The 27,426-nt window shown below is 45.2% G+C and overlaps 1 long non-coding RNA gene across 1 annotated transcript; it reads left to right on the plus strand.

Moving 5' to 3' along the window:
- The first annotated feature begins 5,324 nt into the window (after window positions 1-5,324).
- Window positions 5,325-26,851, plus strand: LOC122540562 (uncharacterized). The gene is made up of 5 exons (XR_006309349.2): window positions 5,325-5,796; window positions 7,371-7,538; window positions 16,654-16,791; window positions 25,474-25,526; window positions 26,342-26,851. It is a non-coding gene; the product is annotated as an uncharacterized LOC122540562 (long non-coding RNA).
- Window positions 26,852-27,426: the final 575 nt, after the last annotated feature.

The following is a 27,426-nucleotide window of genomic DNA, read 5'->3' on the forward strand; positions in this document are numbered from 1 at the left end:
CCTGACCCAAACTCCACCAAAGCCCCATTCCCACCCAAATCCAATCCTGACCCAAACCCCACCCCTTCCCAAACCCTAGCCCTATCCCCAACCCTATCACACCAAAACCTGGGGTTTGTGGCTGTGAGGGGCAGGGAGGGGAAGTGGGTGAAAGGAGGGATTGAGGGATGATGAGGGCTGAGATAGGATGGAGTTGAGGGTGAGGCGATGAGATGTGAGAGATGGTTAAGAATTGGGGTGAGGGAGCTGGTTGAGGGGAGGGTGTGAGATTGGTGAGGTAGGTGAAGGGCAGTGAGGGTGAGGGGACGAAGGGATATGGAGGAAGGGTGGAAAGGGTGTTGCTGGAATGAGGCAGGTGAGCCCTTCCCCAGTTTTCCTGTCATTGGTAAAATGTCTTTGGACTAAAGTTCCCCAACCGCCAGCCAATTCCCTAAGTCCACTGTTTGAGCAAGGTGGTAAGGAAAATCCAGGGAGCTATAAACCAGTGAGCCTGACATCGGTGGTGGGAAAGTTGTTGGAGGGAGTCCTGAGGGATAGGATTTACATGCATTTGGAAAGGCAAGGACTGATTCGGGATAGTCAACATGGCTTTGTGTGTGTGAAATCATGTGTCAATAAGTTGATTGAGTTTTGTGCAGAAGATTCGAAGAGGATTGATGAGGACAGAGCGGTAGATGTGATTTATATGGACTTCAGTAAGGAGTTTGACAAGATTCCCCATGGGATACTGATTAACAAGGTTAGATCTCATGGAATACAGGGAGAACTAGCCATTTGGATACAGAACTGGCTTGAAGGTAGAAGACAGAGGGTGGTGGTGGAGGGTTGTTTTTCAGACTGGAGGCTTGTGACCAGTGGAGTGCCACAAGAATCGGTGCTGGGTCCATTGCTTTTCGGTCATTTATATAAATGATTTGGATGCGAGCATAAGAGCTACAGTTAGTAAGTTTGTAGATGACATCAAATTGGAAGTGTAGTGGAAAACGAAGAAGATTACCTCAGAGTCTGACGGGGTTTGATCGGATGGGCCAATGTTTGAGGAGTGGCAGATGGAGTTTAGTCATAGAGTCATAGAGATGTACAGCACAGAAACAGACCCTTCGGTCCAACCCGTCCATGCCAACCAGATATCCCAACCCAATCTAGTCCCATCTGCCAGCACCCTGCCCATATCCCTCCAAACCCTTCCTATTCATATACCCATCCAAATGCCTTTTAAAAATTGCAATTATATCATCCTCCACCACTTCCTCTGGCAGCTCATTCCATACACGTACCACCCTCTGCGTGAAAAAGTTGTCCCTTAGGTCCCTTTTAAATCTTTCCCCTCTCACCCTAAATCTGTGCCCTCTAGTTTTGGACTCCCCCACCCCAAGGAAAAGACCTTGTCTATTTACCCTATCCATGCCCCTCATAATTTTATAAACCTCTATAAGGTCACTCCTCAGCCTCCGATGATCCAGGGAAAACAGCCCCAGCCTATTTAGCCTTTTCCTATAGATCAAATCCTCCAACCCTGGCAACATCCTTGTAAATCTTTTCTGAACCTTTCAAGTTTCACAACATCCTTCCGATAGGAAGGAGACCAGAATTGCATTCAATATTCCAACAGTGGCCTAACCAATGTCCTGTACAGCTGCAACATGACCTCCCAACCCCTGTGCTCAATACTCTGACTAAATTGAGTTTAATTTTGATCAATATGAGATGCTACATTTTGGAAAATCAAATCTTAGCAGGACTTATACACTTAATGGTAAGGTCCTAGGGAGTGTTGCTGAACAAAGAGACCTTAGAGTGCAGGTTCATAGCTCCTTGAAAGGGGAGTCGCAGGTAGATAGGATAGTGAAGAAGGTGTTTGGTATGCTTTCCTTTATTGGTCAGAGTATTGAGTACAGGAGTTGGGAGGTCATGTTGCGGCTGTACAGGACATTGGTTAATTTAAATTTTTTGCATTGCTGTGCACATACATTAGTTATCACAAAACTGGACCCTGTTTGGTACCTGTTGGTCTGCTGTATGCCACCACCCTCATAGCTTAATATAATGCCTGCAGTCAACGTGAATGACAATTCTCTATCCTCCATTTCAGTGACCAAGGCTTTATCTTCTCTTCTGTCAAAACAAATTAAATTTTACGCTCTGTGAAAAGATCAGTACATCATAAACAGGAATATTGCTTTGACTTTTAAAATACACAAAGGTGAAGACAAAATAAAAAGAACGAATGTGGAACGCAAGATATTGGAGTAGTTTTGTGAGGTCAGAGATAGGGAGAATCAAAGCCGAGATAGAACAAGTACTTTAATATGTTGGGGGACTAGGAGATTGATATAAGTAAATATGAACAGAGGCAAGGAACCAGTTAGATTTTGTCCAAAATTTGTGTAGCAGACTTTTGGATAAACTGAAATTTAAAGAGATTGAAGAATGGGAAATCAGCTAGGAAGGTGATTTAAACTTTGAGCCGAGCGGTGAAATAAGCAATGATAAGAGTTTCAGTGGAAGGTGGGCAGGGGCATTACAGAGTCATAGAGTCATAGAGATGTACAGCATGGAAACACACCCTTTGGTCCAACCCATCCATACCGACCAGATATCCCAACCCAATCTAGTCCCACCTGCCAGCACCCAGCCCATATCCCTCCAAACCCTTCCTATTCATATACCCATCCAAATGCCTCTTAAATGTTGCAATTGTACCAGCCTCCACCACATCCTCTGGCAGCTCATTCCATACACGTATAACCCTCTGCGTGAAAAGTTGCTCCTTAGGTCTCTTTTATACCTTTCCCCTCTCACCCTAAACCTCTGCCCTCTAGTTCCTATCCATGCCCCTCATAATTTTGTAAACCTCTATAAGGTCACCCCTCAGCCTCCGACGCCCCAGGGAAAACAGCCCCAGCTTGTTCAGCCTCTCCCTGTAGCTCAGATCCTCCAACCCTGACAACATCCTTGTAAATCTTTTCTGAATCCTTTCAAGTTTCACAACATCTTTCTGATAGGAAGGAAACCAGAATTGCACACAATATTCCAACAGTGGCCTAACCAATGTCCTGTACAGCTGCAACATGACTCCCAACTCCTGTACTCAATACTCTGACCAATAAAAGAAAGCATACCAAATGCCTTCTTCACTATCCTATCTACCTGCGACTCCACTTTCAAGGAGCTATGAACTTGCACTCCAAGATCTCTTTGTTCAGCAACACTCCCTAGGACCTTACCATTAAGTGTATAAGTCCTGCTAAGATTTGCTTTCCCAAAATGCAGCACCTCGCATTTATCTGAATTAAAATCCAACTACCACTTCTCAGCCCATTGGCCCATCTGGTCCAGAATCTGTCGTAATCTGAGGTAACCCTCTTCGCTGTCCACTACACCTGCAATTTTGGTGTCATCTGCAAACTTACTAACTGTACCTCTTATGCTCGCATCCAAATCATTTATGTAAATGACAAAAAGTAGATGGCCCAGCACCGATCCTTGTGGCACTCCACTGGTCACAGGCCTCCAGTCTGAAAAACAACCCTCCACCACCCTCTGTCTTCTACCTTTGAGCCAGTTTTTTATCCAAATGGCTAGCTCTCCCTGTGTTCCATGAGACTTAACCTTGCTAACCAGTCTCCCATGGGGCACCTTGTCGAATGCCTTACAGAAGTCCATATAGATCACATCTACTACTCTGCCCTCATCAATCTTCTTTGTTACTTCTTCAAAAAACTCAATCAAGTTTTTGAGACATGATTTCCCACACACAAAGCCATGTTGACTATCCCGAATCAGTCCTTGCCTTTCCAAATACATGTACATCCTGTCCCTCAGGATTCCCTCCAACAACTTGCCCACCACCGAGGTCAGGCTCACCGGTCTATAGTTCCCTGGCTTGTCTTTACCACCCTTCTTAAACAGTGGCACCACGTTTGCCAACCTCCAGTCTTCCGGCACCTCACCCGTGACTATCGATAATGCAAATATCTCAGCAAGTTAGCAATCTTTGAGTGAATGCTCTCTTATCTGGTACCCAAATACCCAGAATTCTCATGCAAACAGCAACATTTTCACAGAAATTCCCATTTTTATAAAGTTGTTCAAAAACATCTATTAGAAAGTGATGTGCCAAGGTCTGCTGCACATATATTCACCCACTATTCAGTAATTCTCCCAGCCACACTAACAGGCTCTTGTCCTCTGTCATGTTGGTGCCATTACAAACAATTATCAGAGTTTCTACAAATCAGCAAGTAAACTATATTGTCCTTTTGACATTTAGAGTACTTTTTATTCAAAGAATAATCAAATGTACTGTAATGGATTCCTAGAAGAGTAATTCTCATGCAACCAGCAAATATATATAATTGGCAACCCTGCCCTAACCCAAATGAGTCCACATACTGGATAACATGGGATTAATGTACATGGTGCCCAAAGTGTCACAGAATCAAAAATGACAATTGTAAATAGTCTGGCTCAACTTGAAACAAAAACAAGGCAAGAGGATAAGAATCAGGGTAGAATTACTTCATTTGCTGCAAATTCAACTGGAGGAAACTGCAGCAGCATTCTTTGGAATGACTTTTCTTGTTAAAGTATTGCACTTTACAATTTTCACGTACTAAGCCAGAGGAATTACAATTATGCAAATAAAATGCAGTCTACTAAATAAAAAGAAGTGAAATTGAGCGCTGTCCAAAAGTCCAGTGCCTCTTTATACACTTGTACAATGAGGTCAGTCCTGGACTGAACACTGAAGTAATTCTATTTCAATGACCTTTGAATGTTGACAAAACCTTAATGCTTTGGCAAAAGTTGTCATCAAAAACACAGCACAAGCTTGCAACCAGAACACATCTTTTAACCTGCCCTACTCAGAAATATCAGTGATACAAGTTTCATAAATAAATTTTCCCTTGGGTCTTACAATGGATAGACATTCCTGATAAAGGGCTTTAGATTAGATTACTTACAGTGTGGAAACAGGCCCTTCGGCCCAACAAGTCCACACCGACCCGCAACCCACCTAGACCCATTCCCCTACGTTTACCCCTGCCCCTAACACTACGGGCAATTTAGCATGGCCAATTCACCTGACCTGCACATTTTTGGACTGTGGGAGGAAACTCATGCAGACATGGGGAGAATGTGCAAACTCCACACAGTCAGTTGCCTGAGGCGGGAATTGAACCCGGGTCTCTGGTGCTTATGCTCGAAATGTCGACTCTCCAGCTCCTTGGATGCTGTCTGACCTGATGTGTCTTTACAGTGCCACACTTTTCGACATTGACATCTATTACGATACAAACATTACATTCCCCTGCAGTAAATATATCAAAAGATTATGCTTTGGGGAAGGCTTCAATGTTGCTATCACCTTGTAACCAGTCAGTGGTAGACCATCCCAAGCTTGTAAAGGTACTCACCAATAGAACTAGAATTCGCAAACATAATTTAAGTACAGTACAATTCAGCACTCATTATATCTAACAATCTAATACCAAATATTTTGGACAAGGCCAGCACCCCCTCAAAACATTTCAAGACGGTAGCGCAGACCCACCTTTCCTAGTTGTTTGAAGCAGATGTATGGTGGAACGCCCCTTTCATTGTACAAATGTTTTTAAAGAACCGAAATGCCCTTTTTCATGATTGTTGCCTTAGGCAGTATCTGTTAGCCATAATCAAAGTGGCGAAAACCCAGACAAATCAGAACCTCTGCCTTTCACAACTGTTTTTGAAAAAAAACCAAGGACAACACCATATTGTGAAAGGAGCAGCATTGTCACATTAATTACAATGGTAAATTCAAGTTTCATATGATAAAGTCACATATGTGTTCTTTACTATCTTATATAATTACTACAGTGAGATTGTTTATTGTTGTTGCATTTAATATATAAGGAACAATGGAATCCATGTTAAATGTATGTTTGTTAAATTCTGCTCATTGCAGTTTCTAAGGAAATATCTAAACAGTGAGCAGGCACTACCCCTATTCAGTCATTTTATTAAGTACAGTTTATTATGAAATAACTCCACAGAGGCCTGAATCCCATCACCAAGTCACTCATTATTTACACATGGAGAGTCCCTGACCCTGATCCAGCTCCCTCAGAGCCAGCTCTCAGAGTGAACAGAATTTCTGACACTCTTGTTCTTATCTGTCAGCCCAGGCTCCCTGATTAGACCAGATTAACAGCTTCAGTCAGGCAACTCATACTCTATGGGATCCATCTGGCTGACAACGTTACAATCATTACATCCCTCCCCTTCTGAGTCCAAGGACATCGGTCAGTTCATTTTGTTGTAGCTCCTCCTTTGGCGTTTTAGCACCAGGTCAGGTTCCTCCAACTCAGCCTCTGACATGGGCAGCAAGTAACACACAATAGCTTACACCCGGAGTGTCTCAAAAGAAATTCATTCTCTTGTTCAGGCAGCATAGGTGTTGACATCAGTTATGCCCAAGTCAGATTCCAAGGTATCTTCAACGCTTGAGGGAGATGGAGAATTCACAAATCCCAGAACAGACGGAAAGGTTGTCAAGAAGCTGGGCACATTTTGCCCCAGCACTCTTTGTGAGTTTGCAGTTTTCATAACCATCTGACGAAAGAGCATTGCTCCAAAAGCAAGTGCTTCCAAATAAACCTGTTGGACTATAACGTCGTGTTGTGTGATTTTTAACTTCATATGATCCACATGCTTGGTGAGGACCGCCACACCTACCTGAACTTTATACATCACTGGACCTGACCTTATGTCTACCATGCCTCTTAACCATGCAGGTCCCTACACCAAACTTTGTCCCCTGAAATAAACTTTTTCTTTCACTTTATGTCTGGTATTGGTGTTCCTGATGCTGTTTCCCCTCCACCCCAGGTCTGAGAAAATCAGATTTAACCTGGTGTGGAGACTTCTTCCCATTAGCAACTGTGCTGGAGCTAACTCTGTAGTTGCATGAGGGTTGGTCCAATAAGGACAGTTTAGTGTCTAGTGAAGATGTAGGCTGTTTCTTTAAGCCTGGGGAAAAGGTTTAGTGTGAGAGGGGAAGATTTAAAAGGGGCTTGGGGCAACTTTAATCGCAGAGGGTGGTGTGTGTATGGAATGAGCTCCAGAGGAAGTGGTGGAGGCTGGTACAATTACAATATTTAAAAGGCATTTGATGTGTATATGAATAGGAAGGGTTTGGAGGGATATGGGCAAATGCTGGCAAATTGGAGTAGATTAGGTTAAGATTTCTGGTTGGTATGGATGAGTTGGCCCGAAGAGTCTGTTTCAGTGTTGTACATCTCTATGACTCTATGCCTATGATCCCATCAAATTCCAATCGGAATCCTCAACTGATCACCAAGATGATATTTTCATCTCTTTTTCAGAGTTTTCCGAACCTAATGGAGTCCTACATGTGGATTGTATAGGCACTCTGTCCAAAAATGATGAAGCCATAACCAGTGAGACGTTGAAATTATCTTCTCTATCCAATGACAATTATACCTGTTCAACAAATGGGGCTGAAGCGGAGCACCTCATTGTATATAATTCTCGTAAGTTCCCTGTTCTGTTTGTTTAATGGGCACCTTACTCATATTCCTTTTCCCAGAGTAACTGGGATTTTGTCCCTGTCCAGGTGCCTGGCGTCAGGCTGAGTGACTCTGTAAATACTGTCTATCACCTGAGAGCTGTTTTTTTAAAATTTGCAGATGGGTTGTGAATGTTGCTGGCTTCTTGCTAATTGCCAAGGGGTCAGGTAAGATTCAACCACATTGCTATGGGTCTGGAGTCACATGTGTGCCAGAGCAAGTAAGCAGTTTCCTTCCTTTAAGGGCATCCCAATGGGCTTTTACATCAATTGATAAAAGTTTCACAGTGAACTTTTTTTTTGCTGAGGTTCATTTCACAAATTAAAACTTCACTGCCTGCCATGTTGGGATTTTAACCCCCAACAGCTGGGATTCTGCATTAGTACTACAGCCACATTGCCATTACAACAAGGTCTCTCCATAGCTGGGAAGCCTTGGTGAAAACTGATGACAGCAGGAATGGGAATTGGAGAGGGAACAAGATGGAGGTGGACTGGCTCTGATTATTTCAGATGTGGTCAGTATTTGTGAGACAGGAGCTCAGATCACCAAATCAATTTGGATGGAGCTAAGGAACAGCAAAGGGCAGGAAGCGTTGGTTGGAGCGGTTTACTGGTCACCAAACTGTCAGGCTTATGTGGGGCATCCTGTTAATCTACCCCTCATTGGGGTAGCTCACCGGAGATCAAGCCTCACTATTCCCAGACTACTCACAAAAGTTAAAGACTTTATAAAATATGCAGAACTCCCCCATTCATCTCTCTTTTAGACCCAAGTTAACAGAAAGTACAAAGCAGGTTTCTGCACTTAACAAGAATGATTACTTGTTACAAGTAAATCGATTCTAGCCACAGGTAATTAGTTATGAACTGCTGGTGTAGAATTCTACAGTTAAAATTCTATTCATCTTATACACATTTACTAACACAGACAGGTTAGGAAACATGGGTGTGTTGGGCAGAATGTAAGAGAGCTGGGGGCATTGCGTTACTGATAAAGGAGGCCATCACTGGCAGTGATTATGGAGGATGTCCTGGAAGGCTGTTCAAATGAGGCCACCTGGGTAAAGCTTAGAAACAAAAAGGAGGCTAATCTGTTTTGTGTGATTATACTACAGGCCTCCCAACAGTCAGAGTGAATAGAGGAGGAGGATATGTAGACAAATCACAGACAGGTGAGATAGGAATAGAGTAATAGTTTAGTTTATAGCTTATAGTTAGAGGATTTGCTAACATTAACTGGGATCGCCTTAGTGTGAAAAGATCATATGGGGTGGAATTTTGAAAGTGCTCCCAGGAGAGCTTTTGTACATAGACAGCCGTCTGAGAGATGGGGCGGTGCTCGACCTAACCCTGGGGATGAAGTTCGTCAAGTGGTTGAAACTTGAGTGAGTGTGCATTTCGGGGACAGTGTCTGTAACTCTGTAAGTTTCAAAGTCCATATGGAAAATCATAAGGATAGTGCAGTAATTAAGTGTTTAAATTGGGAGAAGGCCAATTTCAATATCATTAGACAGGATTTGGCAAACATAAAACTGGGAGCTGCTTCTTGCAGGTTAGGTGACAGCTAGAAAGTAGGAGGAGCCTTTTAATAGTAGCATAGTGAGTGTTCATGGCCAGCAAGTCCATGGAACTCTGAATGTCAAGGGATAGACAGTTTGATAAAGAAAAAGTAGTAAATGTTAGGTACAGAGCTTTAAAAGCAGGGGAGGCTCTTCAGGAACAGAGTCTGTACAGGCTGTTTAAAAAATTAGGAGGGCAAAGAAGGGCCACAAAACATCTTTGGCAGCTATGATTAAGGAAAACCCCAAGGCATTTTATAAGTATATTAAGATCAAAAGCATTACCAGGGGAAAAAGGTGGGGCCTATTAGAAACCAAAGGAGCAATCAGTACATGGAGACAGAGGACGTGGGTGAGGTCTTAAATGAATATTTTGGTTCTGTATTCAAAGGTGAAAAACATTGTCACTGGAGTTTTCAGTTGGATGCTCAGGTTCCAGAGTATGCTAAGATTAACAAGGAGATTTTAGATGTGTCAGCAGCATGAATCCCCGGGGCCTGATGAGATGTATCCCAAGCTGCTTTGGGAGGTAAAGGAGGAGATTGCTACGGTTCTGGTGGAGATATTTAATACTTCACCTGTGGCCAGCAAAGGGCCAAGTGAATGGAAGACAGCTGTGGTTCCTTTGTTCAAGACACATAGCAGGGTAGGCCAGGTAATTACAGACCAATTAGTCCAGTAGGGAATTTAATAGAAAAAAATCTGAGGGACAGGATTAATCAACACTTGGAAAGGTAAGAATTAATCAGGGATGGTCAGCACAAATTTATGGGAGAGAGATACTATCTGCCTAATTTAATTGAGATTTTGTTTTGAAAAGATGACTAAATATATTTATTAGGGTAGTACAGTTGATGGTTTACATGGACCCACATGGAAGGCTGGTCCAAAAGGTCAGACCCCAGGGATCCAAGATAAATTGGCAAACTGGATCCAAAACTGGCTTGCAAGTAGGAGGCCAAAAGTGATGGAGGAGTGTTGTTTTGTGATTGGAAGCCTGTGACCAGCAGTGTACCATCAGGATCAATGCGGAGACCCTTATTGTTTGTTACATACATTAACGACTTGGAAGTGAATGTAGAAGGTACGATTAGTAAGATTGCAGATGACACAAAAAATGGTGTTGACAGTGAGGAGGATGGCCTCAGGCTATCGACTGATATTGATTCACTGGTCAATTAGCATAGCAATGGCAGATGGAATTTAATCCTGAAACGTGTAAGGTAATGTATTTTGGGAGATTTAATAAAGGAAGGATTTACACAAAGGACACTAGGTCCCTAGGGAGCACTGAGGAACCAAGGGACCTTGGTGTGCAAGTCCATAGATCCCTGAAGGTGGTAACGCAGGTAGACAGTGGTGAAGGAGAACCACAGCAGGTCAGGCAGCATCCAAAGAGCAGGAGAATCGACGTTTTGGGCCAGAGCCCTTCAAGTGAGAGGAGTGGAAGGAGAAATTGTTGACAGTGAGGACCAGTTCAGCAAAACAAATAAGAGTGTCAGTGGAAGGGTACTATTGGGGACATCAGGAGAGGAAGAAACAGAGGGTTTGGAGGCACTGATCATGGCAGATGGAGGTGTAGAGGGATTGGATATCCATGGTGAAGATGAGGCATTGGGTGTCAGGGAAACGCAAGTCTTGGAGGAGGTGCAGGGCATGGGTGGTGTCCCAAATGTATGTGGGGAGTTCCTGGACCGGGGGATAGGACAGTATCGAGGTAGGTGGAGATGAGTTTTGTGGGGCAGGAGCAGGCTGAGATGATAGGTCGGCCAGGGTGGTCAGGCTTGTGGATCTTGGGGTAGGAGATAGAATCAGAAATCTAAACAAACAAATCTGCAAAGGTATGAGGGCAAAGTGGCTGTGATAGATTGAAAAATGATGTTGAAAAGCATGATCGTCAAAGTCAATGGTTACTATTTATAGAATTAATACATAGTTACCATAGAATTTACAATACTTTGAGAAATAGCTGCTAGGAAAGATATGGTCAGCAAGAGAATGGAAAGATTATAACAGGTTAATGGAATAGGTTTTTATAAAATGGCCAGAAAAAATAATAAGCCTGAGGATAAGAATCATTTCCAAAATCAATAAGAGAACCACCAATAAATTGATGAAGAAAGCATAAATGAAATGTGAAAATAAACAAGTGAGAAACATAAAAACAGACAGTAAAAGCTTCTATAAGTGAAGCCAGGGACACAGGTTTGATTCTAGCCTCGGGTGACTGTCTGTGTGGAGTTTGCACATTCTCCCTGTGTCTGTATGGGTTTCCTCCGAGTGCTCCAGTTTCCTCCCACAATCCAAAGATGTGCAGATTAGGTGAACTGGCCATGCTAAATTGCCCATAGTGTTCAGGGGTGTGTAGGTTAGGTGCATTAGTCAGGGGCAAATGTAGAGTAATAGGGTAGGGGAATGGGTCTGGGTGGGTTACTCTTCAGAGGGTTGGTGTGGACTTGTTGGGCTGAAGGGCCTGTTTCCACACTGAAGGGATTCTATGATCTATGATCTATCTCTGTCACCTGCCCCAGCCCCTACACCCTACATGAGTGATGCGCATGAATGGAGAACACAAAGAGAGATCGCTTCAGGTTAATTAAAAAGATTATTCAGTCTGTACAAGATCATACTTGTTTATCAATGTCCTTGCTTTAAAAATAAAGTCCAAGCTTGATGTGATAGCCTGCAGTTCCACAGCAAGTTGGTTGGTTCTGAGCAGTTAAGGAGTTTCAATAGTTTCTTCTCTTTAAAAAATATTCCTTTGTGAATCTCTGATGAGGTTTTCTAGAAGTGTATGCTCTGTTTTATTATTTCGGTGAAAGATGAAGGAGTTTTGTTTGCAGAGAGCTCAGATACAGGTAGTGGCTGTTTTTTTACAGTGCAGGACCTTTCCCTGAGTAGCCCAGCGTTAGGGCCTTGCTGAGATTGCCATGAGGTGGTGTCTGAGGTGGCACTGACCATAACCTAACTGCTACTTCCAAACTGTACCCAGTGCTGGGAGTGTGTGACCCATGGATGGGGGACAAAAGCTTGGATTACAGATTCTCAACTGTCTATGGCTCATTCCAGAGGTTAACTGGGACATTATTAACACACCTTAGAGGACGGGCAATTCCATGGTGCAAGGACTTTTCTTGGACATGACCTTCTCTGTAACAGGTTATAACGTGAGGAGATGTGTTGTTTGGCTGACATTAAGTTTCCAGTCACATGATTATCACAGCCATTTTTGAGCTTTCTCCATGTATGGTTTTTTAAGATATCGATATATATGAACAATGGTGTTTTTCACCCTGCAATCATTGAATTGTGGAATCTTAAAATTTCCAATTGATTGTCTCCATCATTGGCTTCAGTTGTCTGTCTGGATTTTAACAGTTGAACGTCCCCCTATTAAATTTCTAACTCTCTGTATGCTCTGTCCTCCTTCAAGACACTCCTTACACTGCATATTTTAATTAAATGTCTTGACAGCTCCTTATGTATCTTGGTATCAGTCTTGGTTTTTACATTCCTGTAAGAGTCTTGGTATGTTTTCCGAGGTGATAGGTGCTATATACAAAAGAACCTCGATTATCCGAATATCAATTATCCGAATTTCGGATTATCCGAAGAAGATCTCAAGGTCCCGATAGAAACATTACATCAAAGAGCTGTTTCCAACACTGATTGTGTCTTTTGTTTACAGTGATTAATAATGAACTCGGCTTACTGAAATGCTGCCGAGAACAGTCCTGGACATCGATGGGATCCCAGGCACCATCTCCAAATAAGTAACTTCCCGCCCTCTCTCTCCAGCCCCACACTTTCCCTGGAGTTCTACACAGAGGTGTACCCTAAAACTCCCTTCCCCAGATAATCTCTGCAACACTGTCCTGTACAGGGCAGAGGTGGAACTTGTCAAGAACTTGCAGTAAAAATTTGTTTGTGTGTATGTGTGTGTGAGAGAGAAAGTGTGTGTGTGTGTGGGGGGGGGGGGTTGTGTGTGTGGCTGTGTGAGAGTGTGTGTGTGTGTGCATGCGCGTGTGCGACTGTGTGAGAGTGTATAGCTGTGTGTGTATGGCTGCGTATGTGGCCGTGTACGTGTGTGTGTATGCATGTGTGTGTGCATGTGTGTGTGTGGTTGTGTGTGTGTGTGTGTGGCTGTGTGCGTGTGTGGCTGTGTGTGTGTGGCTGCATGTGTGTGTGGCTGTATGTGTGTGGCTGTGTGTGCATGTGTGTGTGTCTGTGTGTGGCTGCGTGTGTGTGTGTGTGTGGCTGCATGTGTGTGACTGTGTGTGTGTGGCTGTGTGTGTGTGGATGCATGTGTGTGTGGCTGTATGTGCATGTGTGTGTATGTGTCTGCATGTGTGTGTGTGTGTGAGTGGCTGCGTGTGTGTGTGTGGCTGCATGTGTGTGACTGTGTGTGTGTGGCTGTGTGTGCATGTGTGTGTGTCTGTGTGTGGCTGCGTGTGTGTGTGTGTGTGTGTGTGTGTGTGTGCATGTGGCTATGTGCGTGTGTGGGGCTGTGTGTGTGCGTGCGTGTGTGTGCATGTGTGTGTGTCTGCATGTGTGTGGCTGCGCATGTGTGTGTGTGGCTGTATGTGTGTGTCTGCGTGTGTGTGGCTGCACATGTGTGTGTGTGTGCGTGTGTGTGGCTGTATGCGTGTGTGTGTGGCTGTGTGCGTGTGTGTGTGTGCATGTGTGTGTGGCTGCGTGAGTGTGGCTGCGCGTGTGTGTGTGGCTGTGTGTGTGTGGCTGCATGTGTGTGTGGCTGCGTGTGTGTGTGGCTGCGTGTGTGTGTGCGTGTGTGAGAGTGCGTGCATGCGTGCGTGCGTGTGCATGTGTGCGCGTGTTTGTGTGTACATGTGTGCGTGCATGCGTGTGCATGCATGTGTGTGCGTGTGTGTGGCTGTGTGCGTGTGGCTGTGTGCATGTGTGTGGGGCTGTGTATGTGCGTGAGTGAGTGTGCATGTGTGTGTGTCTGCATGTGGGTGGCTGCGCATGTGTGTGTGTGGCTGTATGTGTGTGTCTGCGTGTGTGTGGCTGCACATGTGTGTGTGTGGCTGTGTGTTTGTGCGCGTGTGTGTGTGCGTGTGTGTGGCTGTATGCGTGTGTCTGTGTGCGTGTGTGTGTGGCTGCGTGAGTGTGGCTGCGCGTGTGTGTGGCTGTGTGTGTGTGGCTGTGTGTGTGTGTGGCTGCGCGTGTGTGTGTGTGTGTGTGTGTGAGTGCGTGCGTGTGTGTGCGTCCGTGTGTGCGGCTATGTGTGTGTGGCTGCGTGCATGGGTGTGTGTGTGTGGCTGCGCATGTGTGTGTGTGCACGCGCGTGTGTGTGTGCACGTCCGTGTGTGTGTGTGGAGGGGGGCTGCGTGTGTGTGTGTGTGAGTGTGTGTGTGTGAGAGAGAAAGTGTGTGTGTGGGGGGCTGCGTGTGTGTGTGTGTAAGAGAGAGAAAATGTGTGTGTGTGCGTGTGCGAGAGAGAGAGAAAGTGTGCGTGTGCGTGTGTACCTGTATGTGTGCGTGTGCGTGTGTGCATGTGCACGTGTGCGTGTGCATGTATGTGAGTATGTGTGTGCGTGTGTGTGTGGCTGCGTGTGTGTGTGTGGCTGTGTGGGTTTGTGTGTGGCTGTGTATGTTTGTGTAGTTGCGTGTGTGTGTGTGAGTGTAGCTGCACTTGTGTGTGTGGCTGCGTGTGTGTGTGGCTGCGTGTGTGTGTGGCTGCGTGTGTGTGTGGCTGCGTGTGTGTGTGGCTGCGCGCGTACGTGTGTATGTGTGTGTGGGGGGGGCTGTGTGTGTGCGTGAGTGTGTGTGAGTGTGCGTGTGTGTCTGTGCATGCGTGTATGTGTGCATGTGCGTATGTGCAAGTGTGTGTGAGTGTGTGCATGTGCAGGTGTGTGTGTGGCTGTGTGTGTGTGCATGTGTGTGTGTGTGCATGTGTGTGTGTGTGGCTGTGTATGTGTGTGTGGCTGCGTGCGTGTGTGTGTGTGTGGCTGCGCGCGTGTGTGTGCATGCGTATGTGTGTGTGCACGTGTATGTGTGTGGTTGAGTGTGTGTGTGGGGGGGGTGCTGCGTGTGTGTGTGTGAGAGTCAGGAGGCATGGGAAAGAGGGAAATTTGGCCAATTGGATAGAAAACTGGCTAACCGGTCGAAGTCAGAGAGTGGTGGTAGATGGTAAATATTCAGCCTGGAGCCCAGTTACAAGTGGAGTTCCACAGGGATCAGTTCTGGGTCCTCTGCTGTTTGTAATTTTTATTAATGACTTGGAAGAGGGAGTCGAAGGGTGGGTCAGTAAATTTGCAGATGATACGAAGATTGGTGGAGTTGTGGATAGTGAGTGTCTAGTTTTTTCTGCAGGTCTAGTTTTTTCAATTTCTGTCACTGTCTAATATCTATACCTTGTTGCACTGTGTCTGTCCCTTTCACGGTCTGTTGCATGAGTGAGTGAAGATTTTTGGTTCAAAATTTCCCAATTGTTTTACAGAGTCTGTTGTGGCATCATTAACCATTTCTCTCAGCATTCTGCGGCCGTTTTGCTCTGCTATTCTTTTGGCTATTGGGGTGTTAAGGGGAGGTTTGTATTGAAGACATTTAGGTCGTACCTGCTTCCTTAGGCATTCGTGTAGCAAGTACAGCTGTTCGCGGGTGGCACTCTGTCGGATGGCATTCGTTTCCCATTTTTGGGCCAGTTTTAGCGTTCTGCGCCCATAGATCTTAGCAAGTTTTGAGTCCAGAGGCTCACTGAAGAGGTTACTTAGTACGGTGACGAAATGTCTGAAAATGAACATTCCAGCTCAGTGAGCAAACATACATCCAGAACCTAAACCTGAGCTACAAATCTTCTCAAAACTCGCTAAGTGTTTGGTGTGATTTTCTTTATTGGTCAGAGTATTGAGTACAGGAGTGGAGAGGTCATTTTTCAGCTATGCAGGACATTGATTAGGCCACTGTTGGAATATTGCATTCAATTCTGGTCTCCTTCCTATCGGAAAGATGTTGTGAAACTTGAAAGCGCTCAGAAAAAATTTACCAGGATGTTGCCAGGGTTGGAGGATTTGAGCTATAGGGAGAGGCTGAATAGGCTGGGGCTATTTTCCCTGGCGTGTCAGAGGGTGACAGATGACCTTATAGGGCTAACAAAATTATGAGGAGCATGGATAGGATGAATAGACAAAGTCTTTTCCCTGGGGTTGGGGAGTCCAGAACTAGAGGGCATAGGTTTAGGGTGAGAGGGGAAAGATATAAAAGGGACCTAAGGGGCAATTTTTTCATGCAGAGGGTGGTACGTGTATGGAATGAGCTGCCAGAGGAAGTGGTGGAGGCTGGTACAATTGCAACATTTAAGAGGCATTTGGATGGGTATATGAATAGGAAGGGTTTGGAGGGATATGGGCCGGGTGCTGGCAGGTGGGACTAGATCGGGTTGGGATATCTGGTCGGCATGGACGGGTTGGACCGAAGGGTCTGTTTCCATGCTGTATATCTCTATGACTCTATGACTCCATAATTCATTTCTTTGGTCCATTTCTCCCCCTGTCCACAGCCTCAGCCTGTCAGAATTGTGTACCCAAGGATTTCGGGGGAATAGCTGGGGTTGTCATTGCAAGTCTCACCTTCACCATCTTGATCGCCGTTGCTGTTTATTCTGTATCAGCACAGGACAAAACGTGGAGTCACCAAGGTGAGTGGGCTTGGTGTGGAGTCAACAATCTGATGACAGCATGACAGTCTTTCCCACAGTTATGCAATGAGTCCCTGGGGTCAGGAGCTGAGGAGGGAGTCACTGGGACTGGGAGAGGTGAGTCATGGGGGCCCCAACTGTCCTCAGGTCAAGAATAAGTTCAGTCCTCAAGGAAAGCCTGCTCTCTGTTTTCAACTATGTTCTAGACACTCATGTACTCTCTGTCGAAACATGGAGGAACATCTTAAACAGGAGATAATGCAGAGGAACTGTGGATTCACACATAACTTTGTGATTTGCGTTCCTTCCATGATGTTCCAGGCTGCACTTGATCACAGACTGATCAGTACACTAATAAATCCAATCAGACATTCAGCAGAAATGACTCCATCCAGGGAGTGGTGATAGCTGTCAAATATGTTCCCTCAAAAATAAAAACAAAGATTCTGAGGAGGGAGGGTGAGCAGCCAGAAATCGTGGTACATATTGGCACCAATGATATAGCCAGGAAAGGGACTGAGGATCTGAAAAGTGACCACAGAGAGTTCAGTTGGAAGCTGAAGAGCAGGACAAGCAGAGTAATGATCTCAGGTTTGCTACCGGTGCCACGAGATAGTGAGGTCAGGAACAGTCAGTGAATGCACCTTAACACGTGGCTGTGAGTCTGGTGCAGGAGGGAGGGCTTCAGATACCTAGACCATTGGGATACCTTCTGGGGAAAATGGGACCTGTACATGAAGGACGGGTTGCACCTGAACTGGAGGGGCACAAATGTCCTGGGTGGGAGATTTGCTCGTGTGGTTCGGGAGGGTTTGGCAGGGGGGTAGGAACCAGAGCTCCACATCTGAGAGGGGGTAGTTGTAGATGGGGCAGCGACAGGATGTAGTGAATCTATCAGGAAGGTTTTTCATGTGATGAAACAAAGGGATCGGTTAAAGTGTGTCTGTTTTAACACAAGGAGTATCAGAAATAAGAGGGACGAACTTAGAGCATGGATCAGTACTTGGGGCTACGATGTTGTGGCCATAGCGGAGACGTGGGTTTCACTGGGGCAGGAATGGTTACTTGATGTTCCAGGGTTTAGAACATTTCAAAAGAACAGGGAGGGTGGAAAAAGAGGAGGGGGTGTAGCATTGCTAATCAGAGACTGCATCACAGCTACAGAAACAAAGGTTGTTGAGGAAGGTTTATCTACTGAGTCAGTATAGAGGTGGGAGTTAGGAACAGCCAGGGAACAGCTACTGCATTGGGGGGTTTCTATAAACCCCCTAATAGCAGTAGGGAGATTGAAGATCTCATAGGCGGGCAGATTTTGGAAAAATGCAGACGTAGCAGGGTTATTGTTATGGGTGACTTCAACTTTCCCAAAATTGACTGGAACCTCCTTAGTGCAGATGGTTTGGATGGAGCCGTTTTTGTCAGGTGTGTACAGGAGGGTTTCCTTACTCAGTATGTAGACAGACCGATGAGGGGAGAGGCCATTTTGGATTTGGTGCTCGGCAATGAGCCAAGGCAGGTGTCAGATAGAACATAGAACAATACAGAGCAGAACAGGCCCTTCGGCCCTCGATGTTGCGCTGACCTGTGGACTTTTCTCAGCTCGTCCCCCTACACTATCCCAAAATCATCCATGTGCTTATCTAATGATTGTTTAAATCTCCCTAACGTGGCTGAATTGACTCCATTAGCAGGTAGTGCATTCCACACCCTTACCACTCTCTGCATAAAGAACCTGCCTCTGGCATCTGTCTTAAATCTATCACCCCTCAATTTGTAGTTATACCCTCTTGTACACGCTGATGTCATCATCCTAGGAAAAAGACTTTCACTGTCTACCCTATCTAATCCTCTGATCATCTTGTATGTCTCTATCAAATCCCCTCTTAGCCTTCTTCTTGCCAATTAGAACAGGTTCAAGTCCCTCAGCCTTTCCTCATAAAACCTTCCCTCCAGACCAGGCAACATCCTGGTAAATCTCCTCTGCATCTTTTCCAATGCTTTTATCCTTCACAAAATATGGGGACCAGAACTGTACACAATATTCCAAGTGTGGCTGCACCAGCGTTTTGTATAGGTGCAGTATGATATTGCAGCTCTGGAACTCAATCCCTCTAGCAATGAAACCTAACACACCGTATGCCACCTTAACAGCACTATCCACCTGGGTGGCAACTTTTTAGGGATCTATGTACACGGACTCCTAGATCCCTCTGCACATCCACACTACCAAGAATCTTTCTGTTGACCCCGTACTCTGCCTTCCTGTTATTCTTCCCAAAGTGCATCATCTCACATTTAGCTGCATTGAACTCTATTTGCCACCTCTCAGCCCAATTCTGCAGTTTATCCAAGTCCCCCTGCAACCTGCAACATTCTTCCAAATTGTCCACTACTCCACCGACTTTAGTGTCGTCTGCAAATTTACTAACCCATCCACCTAACCCATCCACCTATCCACCTAAGTCAGATCCTTGTGGCACACCACTAGTAACTGGACTCCAGGATGAATATTTTCCATCAACCACCACTCGCTGCCTTCTTTCAGAAAGCCAGTTTCTAATCCAAACTGCTAAATCGCCCTCAATCCCATTTTCTCCTGGTGTCCAATTCTGAGTGACCTATTTCAGGAAGGATCTTGAAGAAAGGGTGTGGAGGAGATTGATGAGAACAGTCTGAGGGATGAGGGACTCTGTCATTGAGAGAGCATTTTCTCCAACAGCCTACCATGTGGAACCTTATCAAAGGCTTTACTGAAGTCCATGTATACCACATCAACTGCCCTACCCTCATCTACATGCTTGGTCACCTTCTCAAAAAACTCAATGGGGTTTGTGAGACACGACCTGCCCTTGACGAAATCATGTTGACTATCTGAAATCAAATTGTTCCTTACTAGATGATTGTAAATCTTATGTCTTATAATCCTTTCTAAAACCTTTTCTACAACAGAAGTAAGGCTCACTGGTCTATAACCCAATCAATGTTTTGAGTCCAAACACTGGATTGGAGCATTAACTCTGTTTCTCTCTCCAATGATGATGCCAGACCTGCTGAGTTTCTCCAGCAGTTTCTGTGTCTGTTTAAAGTTCCAGTATCAACAGGATTTGCTTTAAACTCCTGATGTGGGACTGTTTGTGTGAATGGAATCAATGCGTTTGAATGATAGCTGGATAAATGAGAGACAGAGAAAGGAATAAATTGATAGGCTGAAAAAGGAGCAGGAGGTTCAGGTGGAGTGGAAATTCCAGCACAGATCCCATTGGCCAAATTAAAAATGAAGTTATCAGCAGTGTGACCAGTTGGCCCTTTGAGCCAGCGCTGTTGCATGGGAGGCCTGTTTGAATAGTTTCTCTGCCCCTCGTCATTATCCACAGTCACGCTGCCTATTCCTTTGGAAGTTGTAATTGAATCTCGCAATCAGGCAGCACATTCCAGATCTGAAGGATTCACTCTATTAAAGAAAAACTCTTCTCATCTCTCCTTCTCATTCCAATGTTTCTCTGGTAACTAACCTTCCTGCACTGGATATAGTTCCTACTGGTCCTGTCAAAAGCCCTTCATGATCGAACATGTCAGTTAAATCTCCACGTCCCCCTCTCTACTCTGATGAGACTGGTCCCTGTTTCTCCAGCCTCTCTCTTAATGACAGAGTCCCTCATCCCTCAGACTGTTCTCATCAATCTCCTCCACACCCTTTCTTCAAGATCCTTCCTGAAATAGGTCACTCAGAATTGGACACCAGCTCCAGCTGAAGTCACATCAATGTTTACAAACGTTTATAAAACAACAGCATGTTGTATTTATATGGCTTCTTTAACACAATAAAACATTCCAGAGTGTTTCATAGAGTCATACAGCACAGGGAAAAGTGAGGTCTGCAGATGCTGGAGATCAGAGTCGAGAGTGTGGTGCTGGAAAAGCACAGCAGGTCAGGCAGCATCCGAGGAGCAGGAGAATCAGCATTTCGGGCATAAGCCCTTCATCAGGAATGAGCACATTCAGCACAGCAACAGACCCTTCAATAAACTGGTCCATGCCAACCAAATTTGCCGAACTAAACTAGACTCACTTGCCTTCACCTAGTCATATCCCTCTAAACCTTCCCCATTCATGTACCTATCCAAGTGTGTTTTCGGTGTTGTAACCGTACTGCATTGACACTTCCTCTGGCAGTTCATTCACAAAGCACCGTCTGTGTGAAAGAGTCACCCTTCAGGTCCCCTTGAAATCTTTCTCACCTCACCTTAAAAATATTCCCATAGTTTTGAACTACTCAACTCTAGGGAAAAGACATTGCTATTACTTTATCAATACGAAAGCAGGACGAACAGAGTAGTGTTCTCTAGTTTACTACCGGTGCCACGAGATAGCGAGGCAAGGAACAGGGAGCGGGCGCAGCTTAACACGTGGCTGCGCAGCTGGTGTAGGAGGGAGGGCTTCAGATATGTAGATAATTGGGAACCTTCTGGGGAAGGTGGGACCTGTACATGAAGCACCTGAACTGGAAGGGGACCAATGTCCTGGGTGGAAGGCTTGCTCGAGTAGTTCGAGAGGGTTTAAACTACTCTGGCAGGGGGGTGGGAACCTGAGCTGTATACTGGAGGTGAGAGTTGATGCAGATGAGGCAATAGCAAGAGGTAAACCAGCTGGTGGGAAGGAATTTCCTGGCAAGGAACCAAGGGATCAGTTGTCGTGTGTTTGCTTTAACGCAAGGAGTATCAGGAATAAAAGTGATGAGCTTAGAGCATGGATCAGTACCTGGTGCTATGGTGTTGTGGCCATAACAGAGACATGGGTTTCTCAGGGGCAGGAATGGTTGCTTGATGTTCCAGGGTTTAGAGCATTTAAAAAGAATAGGGAGGGGGGAAAAGAGGAGGGGGTGTAGCACTACTAATCAGAGAGGGTATCACAGCTACAGAAGCTTCCATTGTCGAGGAAGATCTGCCCACCGAGTCAGTATGGGTGGAAATTAGGAACAGCAAGGGAGCAGTCACCTCTTTAGGGGTTTACTACAGGCCCCCCAATAGCAGCAGGGAGATGGAAGAAAGCATAGGTCGGCAGATTTTGGAAAAGTGTGGACGTAGTAGGGTTGTTGTAATGGGTGACTTTAACTTTCCCAATATTGGTTGGAACCTCCTTCGAGCAAAAGATTTGAATGGAGCTGTTTTTGTAAGGTGTGTTCAGGAGGGTTTCCTATATCTGTATGTTGACAGGCCAACGAGGGGAGAGGCCATTCTAGACTTGGTGCTTGGAAACGAGCCGGGGCAGGTATCAGATCTTGTGGTGGGAGAGCATTTTGGTGATAGTGACCACAACTGCCTCACATTCTACATAGCTATGGAGAAGGAGAGGATTAGGCAAAATGGGAGGATATTTAATTGGGGAAGAGGAAACTATGATGCGATTAGACATGAGTTAGGAAGCATGGACTAGGAGCAATTGTTCCATGGTAAAGGCACTATAGACATGTGGAGACTGTTTAAGGAACAGTTGTTGCAAGTGATGAATAAATACGTCCCTCTGAGACAGGCAAGAAGTGGTAAGATAAAGGAACCTTGGATGACGAGAGCGGTGGAGCTTCTCGTCAAAAGGAAAAAGGTAGCTTACATAAGGTGGAGGAAGCTAGGGTCAGGCTCAGCTCTACAGGATTACAGGCAGGTGAGGAAGGAGCTCAAAAATGGTCTGAGGAGAGCCAGGAGGGGGCACGAGAAAGGCTTGGCAGAACGGATTAGGGAGAACACAAAGGCATTTTACACTTATGTGAGGAATAAGAGAATGGTCAAAGAAAGAGTAGGGCCGATCAGGGATAGCATAGGGAACTTGTGTGTGGAGTCTGAGGAGGTAGGGGAAGCCCTAAATGAGTTTTTTGCTTCTGTCTTTATGAAAGAAATGAACTTTGTAGTGAATGAAACCTTTGAAGAGCAGGTGTGCATGCTGGAATGGATAGAGATTGAGGAAGCTGATGTGCTGAAAATTTTGTCAAACATTAAGATTGACAAGTTGCCAGGCCCGGACCAGATTTGTCCTCGGCTGCTTTGGGAAACGAGAAATGCAATTGCTTCGCCACTTGGGAAGATCTTTTCATCCTCGCTCTCCACTGGAGTCGTACCTGAGGACTGGAGAGAGGCAAATGTAATTACTCTCTTCAAGAAAGGAAATAGGGAAATCCCCGGCAATTACAGACCAGTCAGTCTCACGTCTGTCGTCTGCAAGGTGTTAGAAAGGATTCTGAGGGATAGGATTTATGACCATCTGGAAGAGCATGACTTGATTAAATGCAGTCAACACGGCTTTGTGAGGGGCAGGTCATGCCTCACAAACCTTATCGAGTTCTTTGAGGATGTAACTAGAAAAGTTGATGAGGATCGAGCTGTGGATATGATGTATATGGACTTCAGCAAAGCATTTGATTAGGTTCCCCATGGTAGGCTCATTCTGAAGGTCAGGAGGAATGGGATACGGGGAACATAGCTGTCTGGATACAGAATTGGCTGGCCAACAGAAGACAGCGAGTGGTAGTAGAAGGAAAATATACTGCCTGGAAGTCTGTGGTGAGTGGTGTTCCACAGGGCTCTGTCCTTGGGCCGCTATTGATTGTAATTTTTATTAATGACTTGGATGAGGGGATTGAAGGATGGGTCAGCAAGTTTGCAGACGACACAAAGGTTGGAGGTGTCGTTGACAGTATAGAGGGCTGTTGTAGGCTGCAGTGGGACATTGACAGGATGCAGAGATGGGCTGAGAGGTGGCAGATGGAGTTCAACCTGGATAAATGCGAGGTGATGCATTTTGGAAGGTCGAATTTGAAAGCTGAGTACAGGATTAAGGATAGGATTCTTGGCAGTGTGGAGGAGCAGAGGGATCTTGGTGTGCAGGTACATAGATCCCTTAAAATGGCCACCCAAGTGGACAGGGTTGTTAAGAAAGCATATGGTGTTTTGGCTTTCATTAACAGGGGTATTGAGTTTAAGAGTCGTGAGATCTTGTTGCAGCTCTATAAACTTTGGTTAGACCGCACTTGGAATACTGCGTCCAGTTCTGGTCGCCCTATTATAAGAAAGATGTGGATGCTTTGGAGAGGGTTCAGAGGAGGTTTACCAGGATGCTGCCTGGACTGGAGGGCTTATCTTATGAGGAGAGGTTGACTGAGCTTGGACTTTTTTCATTGGAGAAAAGGAGGAGGAGAGGGGGCCTAATTGAGGTATACAAGACAATGAGAGGCATAGATAGAGTCGATAGCCAGAGACTATTTCCCAGGGCAGAAATGACTAACACGAGGGGTCATAGTTTTAAGCTGGTTGGCGGAAAGTATAGAGGGGATGTCAGAGGTGGGTTCTTTACACAGAGAGTTGTGAGAGCATGGAATGCGTTGCCAGCAGCAGTTGTGGAGGCAAGGCCATTGGGGACAGTTAAGAGACTGCTGGACATGCATATGGTCACAGAAATCTGAGGGTGCATACATGAGGATCAGTGGTCGGCACAACATCGTGGGCTGAAGGGCCTGTTCTGTGCTGTACTGTTCTATGTTCTATGTTCTATGTTCTATGTTCTAATACCCCTCATAATTTTATAAACCTCTATAAGGTCACCGCTCAACCTCCGATGCCTCAGTTAAAAGAAGTCCCAGCGTATCCAGCTTCTCCTTATAAGTCAAAGCCTCCCAACCGCCCATCCCAGCAACATCCTTGGAAATCTTAACTGCACCCTCTTCAATTTAATAATATCCTTCCTATAATAGGGACACCAAAACTGTACATAGTACTGAACAAGAGGCCTCACCAACATCCTGTCTAACCCCAAGGTAATGTCCCAACACATACTCAATAGTCTGAGTGATGAAGGCGAGCATGGTAAACGCTTTCTGCACCACCGAGTATAGAAGGACATGTGCAGCTACCACACCCATGATCATTCAGGTTGGTTGTTGCATCTTGAAATTTTTATTGGTCCTTTACTCTATCACAGATTATTCCTTTAGCTCTTCTTTGCCCTTTGCAGTTCTACTCATTCAAGATCTCTCACTTTCTGAGTTATCTTCAGCTCTAATGAGGGTCCCTGATCTGAAACCATGGTTTTCTCCAGAGTTGCTGCTGAGTAATTCTAGCATTTCTAGTTTCTGTTTTCGATGTATCTGCAGCTTTTAGTTTTTAGTTTTCATAAGGAGACATTAAGTCAGATGACCCAAATCTTGTTCTCAGTGAGATAGGCTTTAAAGGAGTCCCTGAATGCAGGGGGTTGGGGAGTGAGGGGAGAGGGAGAAGGAGGGAGGGGGAGAGAGGAGAGGGAAGAGAGAGGAGAGGGAGTGGGAGGAGAGAAGGGGGGAAGGAGAGAACTCCAGGCCCTGCAGCCCAGTCAGCTGAAGATCTGGCCGTCAATGGATACCTCAAGGGGGCTTTGGAGCTACAGGGGATTACAGAGGCCAGGAGGAGGAGGGATTTATAAAACCGTGGAGAGTTTATAAACCTGATAAAAATGGAGGTAATGTTAACCAGGAGGTGGTGTGGGTGAAAAAGTACACAGGACTGAACCCATGGGTATTGCAGAGTTTTGGATGACCTCAAGTTTACTGAGGGTGCTTGTAAGGTGAAGAATAACTGAATTACTTTTATATTCTCTCCATACATTTGTAAAGTCTAAGATCCTGTAAGCTTCCTCATATTTCATGAATGTTTTCTTCGGCAGCCTCTGACAGACACCCACTGATGCGCAATGATGTTAATGAGGCAGTATATTCGGTAAGTGGCAAACATCTCAAACCCACCAAACACAAGATTCCAATTCAAAGTTTATCTTTCCCAAAGACATGAGGGAGCCTGAGCCCAGGAGTAGGGCCTGTCAGAATGGCTGACTCTGAGCTGTGGTGGTCTGGGATGAGAGTTCAGTGAGAGGGAGGAATCAGCTTACTGATCGTTTCCCCACTCTGACCAATTCCCAGGTCCTTTCCCTGATTTGTTTCACAACAATCACTCCAGAACTCTATTATGAAGTTAAACTGTTAAACTGACTGAGAGTGTGAGTCCTATCGCTCTCGCACTCCCTCAGTGTTGACCAATAGTGAGACAATGCACGTCAAGAGGCTGGAAATGAGATTCACTGACTCAGGTGATATTTTGGAAACAATGGCATTTAGGGGAAAAAAAGGATGGAATTTCATCTAAAGGCCAGTCAGAGAGATTGTGCCAAATTGTTAAGGCCTTGGTGCTTGAAGCTTTTGTTCACACTCAGACTGAATTGTTCACAGTTCAATCTCCCTGAATGCCCATCTAGTCCTGATTTGGCCTTAAATGCCTTTAGGAACATTTCTCCATCTGTAAGTGACAGACTCAGCTCTTCATTGGGGTAGTGGTGGTCTATTCCTGTTGCCATGACAATAAGAACCTAGTTTCTCTCAGAAGGGTCCGAGGTAAACTTTTGGAATAAAAGCCAAATGGATTGAAGAAATGGGAAGGGATTACATAATTAGCTATCATATTGCTGCATTAAAGTGAATAAGTTAATTGAACTTCTAATTATTGATGCTGTGATGAATGATTTGTGGGTTTTTTTACAGCATCTTAACAACGATAACCGAGCCATGTACAGTGAGCTGGGGAGAAGGGCCAGGCACTGAAGGAATCCACACCCTGCAGCATAAAGGCTTTATCCACTTAGCAACCGAATCGTGGAGCTTCAACAACCTATCTGTGCTTTAGAACTTTAAAATAAATAGTTTGTTGAGTATTTGTCTGTGAAATCCATTTTTAATTTTTCTAATCCCCTTTCATTTTGCATTCATGATTGGCGTACAAACTGCCAGATTGCTGAGGCAGCCCCTGGGTGGTCAGGCCATGTGAGGAATGTGTTTGAGTCTGTTCTCGACACTGGGAAACATCGGGCCTATGACAGAGTACAGAATGATGGGAGTGTGAGGCATGGCCATTAGTTAATGCCAGAAACTGTCCTTTGTTCTCATCATTAAATAGGTTTGTATGAAAGACTCTATTTGATTATTGGGTTTATTGATGTTTACTTGTCTGTTAGCAGTTAGTAAATTTGAAATTAAAAAATTTCAAAAACCAAATATTTAACGTCTGTTCACTGAACCCTTGCACCCATAACCACCTCAGGACATCCCAAAGTGTGTCACAGCCAATGAGATCCTTTCAAAGGCTTTCACTGTCGTAATGCAGAAAAACAATCTAAGCATAGGAAAAGCATGTCTGGTTAATGTCTTTTAGAGAAGAAAATCTGTGATTTTCACCTGGTCTGGGCTTACAGGTAGCTCCAGAGCCAGAGCAATGTGGCTGACTCATCGCTGCCTCAGACTTAGCTGAGCAAGACACTTGATTGTACCAATCACTACAAAGGCTCAAAGACATGAAACCTGTTGGATCACGTGGGCACTTGAAAAGACAACAGCAGAAACAGCCCTGTCGATCGTGCAAAGTACTCCTCACTAACAGCTGAGGGCTAGTGTCAAAATTGGGAGAGCTGTCTCACAGACTAGTCAAGCAACAGCCTCACACGGTCATACTCACAGAATCATACCTTACAGACAATGTCGCAGACACCACCATCCCCATCCCTGGCTGTGTCCTGTCCCACCAGCAGGACAGACCCAGCAAGGGTGGCACCACCGTGGGATACAGTTGGGAG

This window comes from Chiloscyllium plagiosum, unplaced genomic scaffold (genome assembly GCF_037043375.1).
Source record: "Chiloscyllium plagiosum isolate Xiang-an unplaced genomic scaffold, Cpla_swu_hap1 HiC_scaffold_29, whole genome shotgun sequence".
Lineage (NCBI taxonomy): Eukaryota > Metazoa > Chordata > Chondrichthyes > Orectolobiformes > Hemiscylliidae > Chiloscyllium > Chiloscyllium plagiosum.